Here is a 15,928-nt window from a genome sequence, read left to right on the forward strand (position 1 = left end):
ATATCATGGGATATAGATATAATTTATAGCAAGTATAATAGCAATATATTTAATTTAAAATGGCATTTTATATTTGCCTAGATATTTATTGTTTCTGGTGCTCTAAATTCTATCTTGGAGATCCAGGATTCCATCTGATAACATTTTCCTCAGCTTTTAGACTGAGTAATTTTTCTTAGCATTTCTTATAGTGCAAACCTATTGGACACAAATCCTATCAGCCTTTGTCTGCTTTATTTTGACTTCATTTTTATATTTTTTGAATTCTGGATTGAAAGTTTCCCTTCCCTCCCCATTTTAAAGATGCTATTCCATTGTCTTCTGGCGCTTATTGTTTTTGATAAGAAATCAGTCATAATTCATATTTTGTTCCCCTGTAAATGATGTCTTTGTTTCTACTTTGTTTTTAAGATCTTCTTGTTTTTTTCTTTTGTTTTGTTTTGGTTTTTTGTTTTATTTTGTTTCCAGCAATTGGACAATATGTTCTTAGGTGTGTTTTCTTTGTATTTATCATGTTAAGTTTTACTGAGTTTCTTGGATCTGTGGGGTCTTTTTAAAAATTAATTTTAGAAAAAATATTTTTTAAGGATTTTAAATAAATTTGAACTTTATTTATGACAACAGTATCTCCATTCCTCTGAGAGCAAGTAGTCTAGATATGTGTTAGATGTATTGTCATTTCTATATGTAGACAGGACTTGGTGCCTGAATGGATGCAAGAAACCCATGATAACTTCTGCATTCACAGGTTGGAAAACTTGGTTCTGTATAAGGTTGGCAGCTAAGTTCCTTCTTTTCTCAAAGTGTTTTTGGTCATGCTATTCTTGTACTTTAGTGCAAAACCTGAGCCAAGACTGCTGGCAGGAAGTGCAAAGAAGGAAATACCAAGGAGTGCAATGCCTCTGGAAAGCAATCTTCCCAGCCAAGTTAGGGGAGTTTTGTCTCCATAGCCACGTAATAAGATTACCAGTTAATTTTAAAAGGATATAACTCAGGAATAGCCAGATGATAGAGATGCATAGGACAAAGTATGTGGGAAGGTGCAAGAAACTTCCAGGCTCTAGCCAGGGGTCCACTCTCCCTGAATCTCCACGTGTTCACCAACCCAGACTCTCCTTAGAAAATTCTTGACCACTATCTCCTCATATACTTCTTTTCCCCCATTATTTCTCCCTTTCTTATGGGGATACAATACATATATGTTAGACCATCTGTTGCTGCCCAAAGACTCTTGGATTCACTGTTCCATTTTGTTCGCTCTTTTTTCTTTTTGTGTTTTCACCTGTATTTGAGTTGATCCTTTCCTCTGCTATGTGCACACTTCTGTTGAGCCCATCAGATTGATATTTCATATTTTTTATTTCAGGTGTTTACAATAAGTTCTTTATTTAGCTGGCTGCGTCGGGGCTTAGTTGCAGCATGCAGGATCTTTCATTGCGGTGTACGGGCTTCTCTGATTGTGGCGCGCAGGCTCTATAGAGCAATGGCTCAGTAGTTGCAGTGTGCAGACTCTCTAGTTGTGGCGCGTGGGCTCCAGAGTACACGGGCTCAGTAGTTGCAGCACACGAGGCTCTCTAGTTGTGGTGCATGGGCTCTAAAGCGTGTGGGCTTTGTTGCCCCGCGGCATGTGGGATCTTAGTTCCCCAGCCAGGGATCGAACCCGCGTCCCTTGCATTGGAAAGTGGATTCTTAATCACTGGACCACCAGGGAAGTCCTGTACAATAAGTTCTTTTTTATAGGTTCCATCTCTGAAGAAGTTATCCATTATTCATGCATATTATCTAATTTGTCCACCAAATCACTGAACATGTTTAACACAGTTACCTTAAAGTTCCTGTCTCTGGTCTATAGTTTCAACTTTGAGTTTGCTCTGTTGACTACATTCTCTCTTGACCTTGGGTCACATCTTGCTTCTTTATGTGTCTTGTAATTTTTTTATTGTATGCCAAACATTTTGTGTAGAGTCTGAAGTAAATTGTGTTGTTTCCTCTGTTAGGCTACTAGTCTGGTTGACTGAATCAATCTGATCTGTGGATTTCTCTTTCTTCCTCTGGTCTGCTAGTAATTAAAGCAGCTGTGGGTCTCATCTTTTCTAGAATGGGCTTATCACTTTCTACAATTTGGTTAACTTAAAGGGTTTCTTTTAGAGGGGAGGGTGTTCTTAGTTCTCTGATAAATATGTATTTTAATTGAGGTGGAATTGACATACAACATTATATTAATTTCAGGTGTTCTTATACGTTTCTTAAAACTATGATTTTCTGGCTAATATCTTGTTCTTACCAGTAGAGTAGAAGCAATGTCTCTCAAGACTTTGTAAATTTTAATTTGAAATGGAATTCCCTGTTTTTTTCTTAATATGTTTAATTGTGCAAATGACAGGCAAACGTGGATCAATGTAGCTCCAGAATCAATTTTTCTCTCCCTTTAAAAGGTCAGAAAAAACTGTGAAAAACTTTAAAGTGAGCAAACGTTTACTGGTGGCATTTTCAATGGAAAATTAGGCATTGTATATTGTAACCTCTAAGTTAGACTTTACAGATATTTTTGCCTTTCATTATCTTTGAGCTATTTCACAACTTTGTAAATTAAATAAAACTGACAGTACTGCAAACTATTCTTGTCCATACAGATGCAAATAAATTTGTCCAATGGAGATACAATTAGTTACTGCCCTGTGGATATTGGTCAGTTTTGTGTCTATTAGTTAACTAATTTCAGCATTCCTGATTGCCTATATCTGTGTCTGCTCTTTGGATTAGCCTTTGAACTGTTTTTAGTTAGGTTTTCTTTCTTTCTTTCTTTCTTTCTTTGGCTGTGTCACGCAGCTTTCAGGATCTTAGTATCCGACCAGGGATTGAACCCGGGCCCACGGCAGGGAAAACACGGAGTCCTAACCACTGGACCACCAGAAAAAATCCCTAGTATTTTTGTTTGTTAACATTTTACTGTATTCCTGATTGATGAGTTAAGTGAAGTATGTGTTCATTTTATATTTTATTGAGAGTTATGACTGTATCCTTTATGAAAATTATTTTTTAACATGGGTCACCTTTCTCTAGTATGTTGTTAGTCTGGAATCCTGTACTCTCTCTGCTGCTCCAAGTTGCCTGTGGACCACTTTGCTGCCATTTTCTGGGCTTCTTGGGCACAGACTTTCAACAGCATGTTGTTCCCTCTGATTGAGCATCAGGTAAATGTGTGATAAGCCTCAATTCCACTTACAGCTCTTTTCCTTTATTTTCCACAACACCGCCACTTAAGATCATAAAAGGGTTTTACACTTTACTGAAGGATCTGGTAGGTAGCAGACATCTGTCATTTGTGACTAATTGGAATCTTTTGAATACCTTCTTCATATTTTGATAGTTACCTACTGTAGAAATCTTTCCATCTTAATGAAGAATCCAAAAACATCATTTCCAGCTTCCTTGCTGCTGGGTACGGATGTTAATTATGCCAATCAGATATATCACATGACACTGGCACAGAAATGAGTTACTTGGTAAAAGAGGCAGGACATAGATCATCCATTTTACTGGCATAAAACTAAGCAGGAGCAGTGTTGTTTTGGGGCTGGCTGCTGTGACCAACTTCTCAATCATGACAGACGCAGCAATTGCCCATTTTACATAGGGCTGAATGAATGTAATAGGGTATTATAATAATGACCTTCAATGAATCATGCCTCTCTGTGTCTGTGTCCCTGTGTAATGTGACCTTGCAATCACTACATCAGGAAATAAGCCTATTTCTCCACTGTCTGGGACCTGGGTTGGCCTTGATCATCATGCTGTGAAGACGCCCAGTTTAGCTTACTAGAGAATGTGGGACCTCATACAGGAAAAACGAAGTTTCTTAGCTGACAGACAGCATGACATTCTCAGAAATGTCGTAAGGTCATCTTGGACTTTCCAGGCCAGCTTGGCTTCCACTTGGAAGGAGTCATATGACCAGCAGCCCAGAGTCTAGGTGAGACCGGCAAAACTGTCCAGAATGCCAAACTGCACAATGATAAGAAATAATAAATGATTATTGTTTTAAAGTCCCTAAACAAAAATAAGATGGTTTAGGGTATTTTGCTATGCAGCAAAATAACTAATAAGATAACTGAAACAGGAATCTGGTTGCTGCTGCAACAAAAACCTAAAATAGTGGTTTGGGGGTCAGGCAGTAGGCAGAGGCTAAAAAGGTGGCAAGGAGACTGTTAGTAGAGGCTGGAAGACCAGTGAGGGTAATTGTTATTAAGGCTTCAAAAAGGGCAACTGGTATAACGTTGTAATGGAAAAATTAGTGACACTGTCACCTTCTTTAACTCGTAAATTAGAAAATGAACCTAGTAAATTGGAGCTGGCTGATGAGAACATGGAAGGTGCAAATGGCTTCTTTTAGCTTTGGATAAAAAGGTGTTGTAAAATAGAAAGGAACTAAAAAAGGAACTGTTTTATTTGCAAGCAGAATGCAGAAATGTGGACAGCCACAACTTGCTAGCAGATGCCACACATCCACTATTTCCTAAATGAATTTATCTTCCTTTTTCTAAGCCTGCCCATATATTGGTAATGGTATCAGTAATACCAGATGTCCACACTGGAAACTGGGACTGGCTTTAGACTTTTCCTTTTTTATTCATTCATCCATTCATTTATTATGAACTCATATACTTTGTGCCAGGGGATATAACTGTGTCTATCAATCCTGTATCCTCACAGACCTCATAGCCTGAAAAGCTCTAATTGATCACCAAGTCCTCCTACTTCTACTCCCTAAATATCCCTGGAATCTACCCTTTCCTCTCCATTCTCTCAGTCCCTACTTTAGTCCAGTGGTCATCATCTGACTATTCTGTATTCTGCCATATTTCCCCCTTTCATTCGTTTGTTACTCTGCTGCAAGAATGGTCATTTTACATGCAAGCCAGAGAGTGTCCTCCCTTTCTTAAAATCCTCCAGAATAAAGTTTAAACTCCATAATTTGATGGTAGCCTATATTTTCCACCCTGCCTGAAGGTGTCATCTTCTTTCTCAACTCTCTGTGTGTTTTGCCTCTTCTCTCCAAAACACATTTGGTGAATTCATTCTTCAAGGTGACAGGTGAAACCTCATCTTCCCTGTGTAGCCATCCCCAACCATTCTATGCATATTTTTAATATAACACTTAGGATAGCATATTACAAATCTTTTCTTGGCTATATTCTCCACTCTTGAGTAGAGGAAATCTAAGTACAGGAGGGTAAGAATTTAGTTATATTTGTCTTTGTTTTCTGAAATAGTACCTGGTATATAATTAACTCAATAAATGGTTTTGAATAAGTGAATGAGTGAATGAGCCTGTGTAATGGATATAAGATTAAGCTCACCAATTCTGGAGTGACAGTCATCTTCTCTCACACATTTAGCAAATTTATTCCACACTTATTTGTTTCATGTCTTCTTTGTCCCAGACATCAATCCCAACATAGTAACGAATGAGACATAAAAAGTCACTGTTTTTGTGGAACTTACATTCTAGTAACTGTGACAGATTAATAAAGCAATAAATAAATAAACGAGAACGTCATCAGATAATGGTAAGTGCTTTGCAGAGACACAGCAAGATGATATGATAGAGAAAGACTGAGGAGCTTCTAGAAAAGAAGGTCAGGAAAGGCCTCTCTGAGGAGGTGAAATTAATTTGAATGATGTGAAGGAGCCAGCCATGCAAAAATAAGTGGCCAAGTGTGCCAGATAGATTGAAAGGCTGGAGAAAAAGCTCTGGGGCAAGAATGAACTTGGCCTGTTCTCCAGGAACAGAAAGGAGACCAAGATGATGGAGCTTAATGAGAGGGGAAAAGCAGGCAATGGCCAGTACTATGTGGTTATGGAAGCCACTTCAAGAGTGTGGAATTTAGTCTGTGTGCAGTAGGAAGCTACTGGTAGGAGATGCCATGATTTAATCTATGTTTTGAAAATATCCCTTTGGAGTCTCTTCAGAGAATAACTCTGGTGGGTTAAGAGGGAAAACAGGAAGTCATGTAAGGAGGCCACTGCAGATGTCCAGGGAGAGAGATAGGATGGTGGCATAGGCAGTGGTGGTAGCCATAAAGAAGGGGAAGAAGTGTGCTGATTTGGGAATATTGTGGTTTGGAGGTTTGCTCTTGAATTTGATGAGCAGAATGAGAGGATAAGAGCTTTCAAGCATAATTTGATGAATCCAAGTCCTTTATTCACTTTTGTTACCAGTTCTTTCTTGTATCCATCATGAAAGAAAAGCATGTAGAAGGAGATTCAAAGATCTTGCTTATGGCTACTGAACAGAATGTAAAGGTGGAGAAGAGTGTGTCCTTGGATGGAGGATGTCCATGGAAATACTGAGTCTTTCCTTGAGGAAGGGAGTGCCCTGCCTACCAATATTTAATAAGTCCGGGACACCAAAACAGATCAGCAGGAGGTACATGGGATCTACCCATGCCAGCAATATCAGAAGTTAAAGATTCCAACACAAAAAGAGCTCCTAGGCTTTTCCTTTAGGGGCATCAGTGACTGTGAGGTGTGGAGAGACAGTGGGACTTGGGTAACCAAAGTATTTTTGAAAACACCTTCTAAGAAAAACATCAGGTTGCTTACTGGAGCACTTTTCTAGCCAAATAGGAAAAGTGTGAGTGCCTTGAGGGCAAGGATCGTGTCTTAGTCATCTCTGAATTCCTACTCAAGGCTTAGCACCATGCTTGACATACAACAAACCCTAAAGTTCGACATGTATTGAATAAAGGAGTGGGGTGGAGACTCAAGCAAAGAGAAAAACGACAATTGTCTCAGATGATACCTCAGCACTTTGTGCTCTGTTATCTTCAATATCAAATTTATGTATTGTGGTTTAGTTTTGATCCTGTTAATACTAATCTCTCTGTCCTTGGAAACAGGAGGCCATCACCAATTCCTTCACTCCATTTGTTTTGATTAGACCAAATTCTCCCAGGTACATTTCAAAATTAATTCATGGTTTTTGTTCTGTTTTGTATCATTAGATAACTAATCGCCACTTCAATTCTGTTCATTTGTGAGAATAAACATACTTTATAGATAATTCCCTCATTTATTGAAGAAAAAATGAACGTTAATTGAATAAAAATTAGAAGATACAAATAAAGGTAGAAAATAAAGAGCACCCATGACTACTTGCATAGAAACTTTATATATTTCTGTAGGGAATTTTTTTCTGTGTATACACACACAGATACACACACATATTTGGGAGGGGACAAAAATGGCATCACTGTAGACTTAATGTTTTGTAATTTGCATTTTAATATTGTTTTAAGATAAAATTAATAAGTGAGAAAACCCTGACTTTTAGTTTAGAATGTGCTTATTTCTTCTTTTCCCTCGTTTTCCTGAAAGTAGTGGGTTTTTTTTTGTAAAATTATTCTATGAGCCCAACTGAATAAAATGAGTGAAAGGTCAAGTAAGTAAGATGCCGGCCCTACTGAAGGAACAGTTGTATAGAGAGGAGTCAAGCATCTGGCTGACAGTTGGACCGCATGACCTCTGAATTCTCCAACTCTGAGATTCTGTGAATGAAGACAGGAGACAGGAATTTCTAAGCCTAACCAGACTGCAATGGCTGACGTAAGCTAGTGTAAGGGAGTTCTGGGAATTAGATTGGAAAGTCAGATTTCAACCTGGTTGCATTTATATCTTGGATCCAAAGCTGGGTACGCAGTCTATGTGTGTGGAAACTTGTGGTTGCATTTATATCTTGGATCGAAAGCTGGGTACGCAGTCTATGTGTGTGGAAACTTGAATTTGCAGGAAAGAAGATTGCTAGGTCAGGAGTCATTTTCTTCCTCATCTTCCTCCTTCCTCTTCTCTCTTTTCCTCCTCCTCTTTTATTTACTTTTCCACGGCATGAACAACATTCTGAGCCTTCTCTTTCTTGAATTCCCATATGAAATAACTTGAGCTCACTTCCCAATAAGGGGGAGTTTGATGCTAGATACACAAATCAGTCTTCTTTTTTCCCATCCATCTGAAAACAGTAAAACAGTGATTGATCTTACTCACATCATTTTACAATGTTATGCAAAAACTCATGCAAATAGGACTACAGTTTTTATTTTTAATTGTGGTAAAATACATAGAAGTAGAATTTACCATTAACCATTTTAAACATACATTTCAGTGGCATCAAGTACATTCACATTGCTGTGCAACCATCACCACCATCCATCTCTAGGACTCTTTCATCATCCCAAACTGAAATTCTGTACCCATCAAACCTTAACTCTCCATTCCTCCCATCCCCCAGTCCCTGGCAACCATGATTCTACTTTCTGTCTCTGTGAATTTGAGTACTCTCGGTACCTCATATAAGTGCAATCATACAATATTTGTCCATTTTTGCCTGGCTTGTTTCACCTCGCATAATGTCCTCAAGGTTCATCCATGTTGTAGCTTATGTCAGAATTTACTTCCTTTTTAAAATTAAATAACATTCCATTGTCTGTATATACTGCATTTCGTTTATCCATTCATCTTACTAAACATTTTCTAATGATAAACCTGTAACCCACAGTTAAGGCCTTCTGCTTTTTGGGCCTGGAAAAGTTACTACTGTTTCACTTGAAAGTTTCCTAACATTTCCAGATTTTGACAGCCTAGAATTCTTTGAGTTGTTTTTTTTTTTTTTTTCCTCTCAGACATAGCTGGTGTTCGCCCAGGGAGCAGGGCATCTTAGGGCCAGGGCTGTGGAGTAAATAGGTAAAGAGTGAGGTCAAGGCCATAAGTTGGTTCATATTACCTTATTCAACAAGTATTCACAGGTCACTTCTGTGTACAAGGCATCACCGTAATCACTCTTCCCGCAATGGCCAGATGTCCGTTTGGTGGAGAGAGTGGACAAAAGTGCTAAAACGGTAGGCTTAATACTACTTTGATTCTGTGCCCAATAACCAAGACAGATGGTTGGAGAGAAGTTGTGTGTTTCACTCACACACAGGGATTGCCATAAATCAAGAAACAGCAGAAGATAGTCAAGTAACTCTTTGCTCCCCCCACCATCCCACCCTCCTCCCCCCAACTCCTTGCTTCCTGTAACTTGGATTTGAGAGCCTGTTGTAAATTAGATGCACAAAAGCAGGGAAATTGCTTCTCCTGACACTCTTTTCCTGCACCACCCGAGCACCCCTGAATCTTACGTTATCATCACAGTATTTTTGGTGAGGATACACCCACATGTGGTGCAGGGCACTGCAGGATGCTATAGAGAGACTTCATCTTTTCTTTTCAGACACCTCAATATCTCATCACAGTTGTCAAAGCAGATGAAAACTAGGGCTGCTGCTGAGTCACAGCCTCTTCTATCGCACATCCTCTCTTCTACGTGTGTCCAGAGAATTGATGTAACTTCTCTAAACAGTTCTTGGAAAATATCTACTGTTTTTTGTGCCTCTCAGTAATATTACTTTGGTCTATGGCCAGAAAAGCATAGGCTGACTCTACTTTTTTTAAATTTATTTTTTATCGAAGTATGGTTGATTTACAGTGTGTGTTAGTTTCTGCTGTACAGCAAAGTGATTCAGTTATACATATATAAACTTTTTTTATATATTCTTTTCCATTATGGTTTATCACAGGATATTAAATATAGTTCCCTGTACTATACAGGAGGACCTTGTTGTTATCCATTCCATATATAATAGTTTGCATCTGCTGACCCCAAACTCCCACTCCATCCCTTCCCCACTGGGTCCCCTTGGCAACCACAAGTCTGTTCTCTATGTCTGTGAGTCTGTTTCTGTTTTGTAGATAAGTTCATTTGTGTTATATTTTAGAGTCCACACATAAGTGATATCATATGGTATTTGTCTTCCTCTTTCTGACTTATTTCACTTAGTATGATCATCTCTAGTTCCATCCAAGTTGCTGCAAATGGTATTATTTCATTCTTTTTTATGGCCAAGTAGTATCCCATTGTATATATGTACCACATCTTCTTTATCCATTCATCTGTTGATGGACATCTTTTTGTGTGTGTGAATTAAAACATATTTTTTAACTTATTTTTTGAGTTGGTCCCAATATTTATTTTTTTCTAATTAATTTTTTTTGTTGGAGTATAGTTGATTTATAACGTGTTAGTTTCTGCTGTACAGCAAAGTGAGTCAGTTATACATACACATATATCCACTCTTTTTTTAGATTCCTTTCCCATATAGGTCATTATAGAGTATTATATATATATATATATATTTTTTTAATTTTATTTATCTATTTATTTTTGGCTGCGTTGGGTCTTTGTTGCTGCATGTGGGCTTTCTCTAGTTGTGGCGAGCTGGGGCTACTCTTCGTTGTGGTGCGCGGGCTTCTCATTGCAGTGGCTTCTCTTGTTGCGGAGCATGGGCTCTAGGCGTGCGGGCTTCAGTAGTTGTGGTGCACGGGCTTAGTTGCTCCACGGCATGTGGGATCTTCCCTGATCAGGGCTCAAACCCGTGTCCCCTGCATTGGCAGGCAGATTCTTAACCACTGCACCACCAGGGACGTCCCATTACAGAGTATTGAATAGAGTTCCCTGTGCTATTCAGTATATTCTTATTAGTTATCTATTCTATATATAGTAGAGTGTATGTGTCAATTCCGGTCTCCCAATTTATCCCTCCCAGTTGGCTCTAATTTTAATTAGCATGTGTTGACCTATTCTTCCATATTATTGGCTTTTGAGGTTCTCTTCACTATCCACGTCTAATGTCTTTGTAGTAGTAGTGAGCTCCAAGAAGAAGTTTCTGACATAGGAACCAATCCAAAGATTAATAGTATATAAAATATTTTCTACTTTTTCCCAAGAAGTGAAGCAAATCAGTATGAAATATGAGACAGTGTAATTTTTCTAGACTCTCATTTCTCTACCATAGCAGGCAGCTTCCCTTGTAAATAAGTGCTCTTCTTTCTTCCAGAAAGAAATTTATTACAGGAGGCTAGTTAACTGCCTTGGGGAGTTGATGGAAGTCCCATCTCTTTGAGTCGTGGTGCGTACCTCGGAGGGAGTGAATTCCACACAGAGTTTTAGTGACGATGATCTCACTATTTATGCCTCATGTCTGCACTTTAGTTTATGTGCCAAGATTGCTTTCCCTGATGAACAAAGTTCTGTCTAAGGCAAAGTGATCTTGCCTCTTCACTTGTCCCTTTCCCCCTTAGTTAGCCACACTTTGGCATGTGGTACCTGTTAATGAATTCAACCAAAGATGGTCCCACTCCAGATTGTTACTGGCATTTGTCATCTGACATCTACGAGTATAACTGATAATGAGTGCACTTTAGCTGAAACCTTAGTCAGCAGTACCGTATTCCTGGGGGAGACTAGACCACTACGGCAAGCCTGTGGGTCCTGCTGCTCTTCTGCCTTCCAGGTAGAGGCAAGGGGATAGCACTGAGACACCATGATCCAAGAGGTGAACTAGGATGAGATCTTCTAAATAGCCCTCTCACTGGAATACCAAGGTAACACCCAAGTTAAGTCTCTTAACTTAGTACCCAAATTAGGGGCTTCCCTGGCGGCGCAGTGGTTGAGAGTCCACCTGCCGATGCAGGGGACACGGATTCGTGCCCCGGTTCGGGAAGATCCCACATGCCGCGGAGCGGCTGGGCCCGTGAGCCGTGGCCGCTGAGCCTGCGCGTCTGGAGCCTGTGCTCCGCAGCGGGAGAGGCCACAACAGTGAGAGGCCCGCGTACCGCAAAAAAAAAAAAAAAAAAAAAAAATGTTTGGATCCCTTACGAAGCCCTACTGTACTCAAGTTTACCAGGAGATCTGGGTAGGAATGGCGTTGATGGGCTTCATCGTTTATAAAATCAAGAGTGCTGATAAAAGAAGTAAAGTTTTGAAAACTTCAAGTCCTGGGCCTGCTCACAGCCATCATTAACCAGCTTTACTTAGAGTGCACATCAGGTGAAACACAGTCTGGCTGTGAATTTAAGCAATCTCTGTTATATGGAAACATGGGACATCACTGCACACCTGTATAAGGGCCATTTCCTTCATGGAATGAATAAGTGTACTTAGAAGATGCAAAAACAAAGCAAAACAAAACCCAGTTGATTCTTTAGGTTGATGTTCTGGTTCTATAACATTCCTTTTAAACCAGGGTCCTTAACCTAGATTCCATGGACTCCCAGGAATCTATGAATGGCTTTAGGGGATATGTAAGACACCTGAAATTGTATGCACAATTTCCTGTTGCTATGGATATTTCTGAGAAGAGAGTCTCTAGTTCTTATCAAAGTCTCAAAGATGTCTGTAACTCCCTCACTCTCTAAGTGAGGTCATTTGAAATGACCACATTATATGGTGTATTGGTTCTCAGTTACTCATTCAATCGATTTTCATTAATAAATATAGGATAAGTAATTGCCCAAGAAAGGCACTATATTTGACATTTAGGGAGAGACAAAGATATAGTACAACTCTTGTTTTGGAAAAGATTACCATCTTTTGGGGATGAATTGCACAATAGTCCCCCAAAAGACAATTAACAATGCAAGGTTATGAATGTACCTAATAAGTGGTATGGGCAAAACATGCTAAAATAATTTAGAGAGGGAGGGATCAGTACTCCTGGGGTTGTTGGACAGGAGCTGAACTTGAGCCTGGAGATGTAGCAGCAAAGCCTGACTCTGGTGTTCAGCCACTGTACCCTGGGTGTTCATATCAGATGTTAAATAATGAAATATTTCTGTGCCAGTTGGTTGCAGTCTTCCCCCAAGCCCACCCCAGTGCCTCTATTGCCCTGGCCATATCTCCACCAGGAATTCCCAGCACTCCCCCCACCGCCACCTTTTAGGATCCAGTAACTGTAGGATTAATGCCTAGCCCAGAAAGATCTTCTAGGACACCACTCCATCCTTCTGGCTAGAGCTCTTCTGATGGTTCAGTGTCCATACTGATCAGTTATTGATATCTTGAATATCACCACTGCCTTTAAGGTATGATATGTGTTTGTTAGGAGTTCATATGTACAATCGTATGACTGAAATAATAGAAAGGAGAAGGAAAACATCTCAGGAAAGGGAAATGGTAAAAGAAAGAAGACCAGTTGGTTGATAAGGCTATTCTGGATTTAGAGGATAGCCGACTAATTTGGTTGGATACAGAGAAGAGAATAGTGAATAATAAAGTCAAAAAGACAAGCTGTAGCCAGCTTGTTGTGGAAACAGTTTGGGATTGGGAGCATGGGAGGGAGGGTAGGTACTGCACTCTGGAGTTTGGGCTGTATATGTTAGATGTCACCTGTAAATGCTTAAGGTGTGGAATGACACGATGACAGCAGAACTTTTAGAAGAATAATATGGCAGGGGTGTGTAGGATGAAAGAACAAAAGGAATCATTAGCAAGGTAAATTCTAGATGTAAATTAGCCATCGTGAAAATTTTCCTGTGAAAATTAGACAATCAACTGATTTTTTTTTTTTTTTTTTTTTTGCGGTACGCAGGCCTCTCACTGTTGTGGCCTCTCCCGCTGCGGAGCACAGGCTCTGGACGCGCAGGCTTAGCGGCCATGGCTCACAGGCCCAGCAGCTCCGCGGCCTGTGGAATCTTCCCGGACCGGGGCACGAACCCACGTCCCCTGCATGGCAGGCAGACTCAACCACTGCGCCACCAGGGAAGCCCTCAACTATGAATTTTAATGTGAGAGGGTGTGGAGGAAAAGACACACTGGCTGTGGCACAGAATGAAACTGGGTAGAGTATTTGAAAGGGAGCCTTAAGAAACCTGGGCCATCTAGTTACAGTGTCCCTAGGAGAGGGCAGATCAGGTTAGTGACCACAGAAAGGAGCCAGTGAAGAGCAGGGAAAATCGCATTGCTGTTTGGGATACGTTCAGGGTAGTAGGATACAGACTAGACCACAAAAAAAGCCACTCAACAATTACCTGTCTGTCTTATGTAAAGTTCATAAAATAACATGACAAAATAGTTGGGGGAGAGAGAAAGAGAGAATATGATTGAATCTTGGACTTGTTTGACTGACTTGTTCTTACTTGTTCTATCTAATTCTAGAGCAGCAATCAAGCGAGTCTTGGAAGCCCAGAATCCCTCCCTAGCATGCATTGCACATTTTCAGGGAACACCAGGAATTTCCAGGGAACACACTGCATGTGAATGTGTAGTGTGACCAGTGTGACCCTGTAGTAAGGGTCAGAGCAGAGACTCAGCCCAGTTCTCCTGGTGATTTTAAGGTGGTGCAATTTCCATGACAAGCCAGCTACAGCTGTTGTTCATCCACCTGAGAAAGCTTTGCTTTGAGTATTGGCACCAAAATTAGAGTTCTTTTTCTTCAAATGGTTGAAAAACAGCTGAGGTCAACCTCCCAAAAGGCAATAGTGTTTCTATTCCAATGCATAAAGTCACCAAGCAATAAGATCTGAAGGACACTTCTTTGTTTTATTTTTATTGGGGATGAAGACTGTTTGTCTTTTTAATTTTTCTGGAGGAGTTTAAGCTTTTAGAGGGATGAATTACCTCTGGTTTTATGTGTCCAACATCATCAAACTGCCCCATGAAGATATTTTGTTGTTAAAATGAGCCCTGTGTGTGAGATCATTCTATCTTGTTACACCGGACACCAGGGCAAACTATTTAGAATAAATTGAAATGAATAACTAATGAAAGAGAAAAGAATATTCCTTTCAGTGTTCCTGGATATACTAGTCTTGTTCTTTTTTTCTGGCTTCTCCTTACTTCTTTCCACTTTTGCATCATTTTGACCCATTCACCCTCATGGCTTATTCCTTCCTTTTTATTTCAGAGTAGCTGTAATGACAGCCTAGCTGCAGACAAGGAGGCTTTGTCCTCTGAAGGAGATGGCATGAAAGACAGGAACTGCTGTTGTCCTGTCTACCATGGATGTCAAGAAATGCCTTTCCTTCTACTCATGAACCTAGGCCACCAGGCTGGCAAACAGGAAGAGGCCCTGTGCTCCCTGGCTGAACCACACAGTACACAGTACCCTGACTCTGCTCCCTCTTTGTTCTTTAGGGAACTGGTTAGTCTACAGCCTTTCTATTCAAAGTATAGTCCAAGACCCAGTGCCATCACGCCATCAGCCTCACCAAGCAACGTTCAAAATGAAGAACTTCCACCTCAAACCTATGGAACCAGGATCTGCTTTTTTTTTTTTGGCCGTGCCACATGGCTTGTAGGATTTCAGCTCCCCAACCAGGGATTGAACCCGGGCCCCAGCAGTGAAAGCTCTGAGTCCTAACCACTGGACCACCAGGGAATTCCCAGGATCTACATGTTAACAAGATCCCCAGCTGATTCGGATGGGCATTAAAGTTTGACAAGCACTGGTCTATAGGAGGTCCTCTTACCCACAGACACATTTTCCCTTTCTGGTGAGTTTGGGACACGATTCAACAGAAATCATACACTATACTGAGATATATCTTAGTAGAAATTATGCCCCTACATATACCTAGGTACACTAAGAACAAATTGAAAACAAATTTATCTTAAAAAGTTGAGTTCTTTGCCTGATATGTTTGTGGTTTTTTTTTTTTTTTTTTTTTTTTTTTGCGGTACGTGGGCCTCTCACTGCTGTGGCCTCTCCCGTCGCTCCGGACGCGCAGGCCCAGCGGCCATGGCTCACGGGCCCAGCCGCTCCGCGGCATGTGGGATCTTCCCGGACCGGGGCACGAACCCGTGTACCCTGCATCGGCAGGCGGACTCTCAACCACTGCGCCACCAGGGAAGCCCAACCAAAATAACTTCTTTTAGTTGTTTTCACTATGTTTGTGCATATTCTCTTAACTGCTGAGCTCCCTGGGAAGCTACATTGATTTACTTGGATGCTTTGCCCGATTCTTTCTCATTTGGGATTTTTGGTGAGAACATAATCAGAATTTAATATTTTGATTTTTCCAACATTCCAAAGCTATGTTCTTTTTAAGCATTCTG

At 40.3% G+C, this 15,928-nt stretch overlaps 1 long non-coding RNA gene across 1 annotated transcript in view; it reads left to right on the forward strand.

Moving 5' to 3' along the window:
• LOC113633355 (uncharacterized) overlaps window positions 1-15,513 on the forward strand; it is a 91,727-nt gene extending 76,214 nt beyond the window's left edge. The window contains exon 5 of the long non-coding RNA XR_003438155.1: window positions 14,778-15,513. This is a non-coding gene — a long non-coding RNA (uncharacterized LOC113633355). The remainder of the gene's footprint in view (window positions 1-14,777) is intronic.
• Window positions 15,514-15,928: the final 415 nt, after the last annotated feature.

This window comes from Aethalodelphis obliquidens, unplaced genomic scaffold (assembly GCF_003676395.1).
Source record: "Aethalodelphis obliquidens isolate GAN/ISIS:26980383/991018 unplaced genomic scaffold, ASM367639v1 scaffold2, whole genome shotgun sequence".
NCBI lineage: Eukaryota > Metazoa > Chordata > Mammalia > Artiodactyla > Delphinidae > Aethalodelphis > Aethalodelphis obliquidens.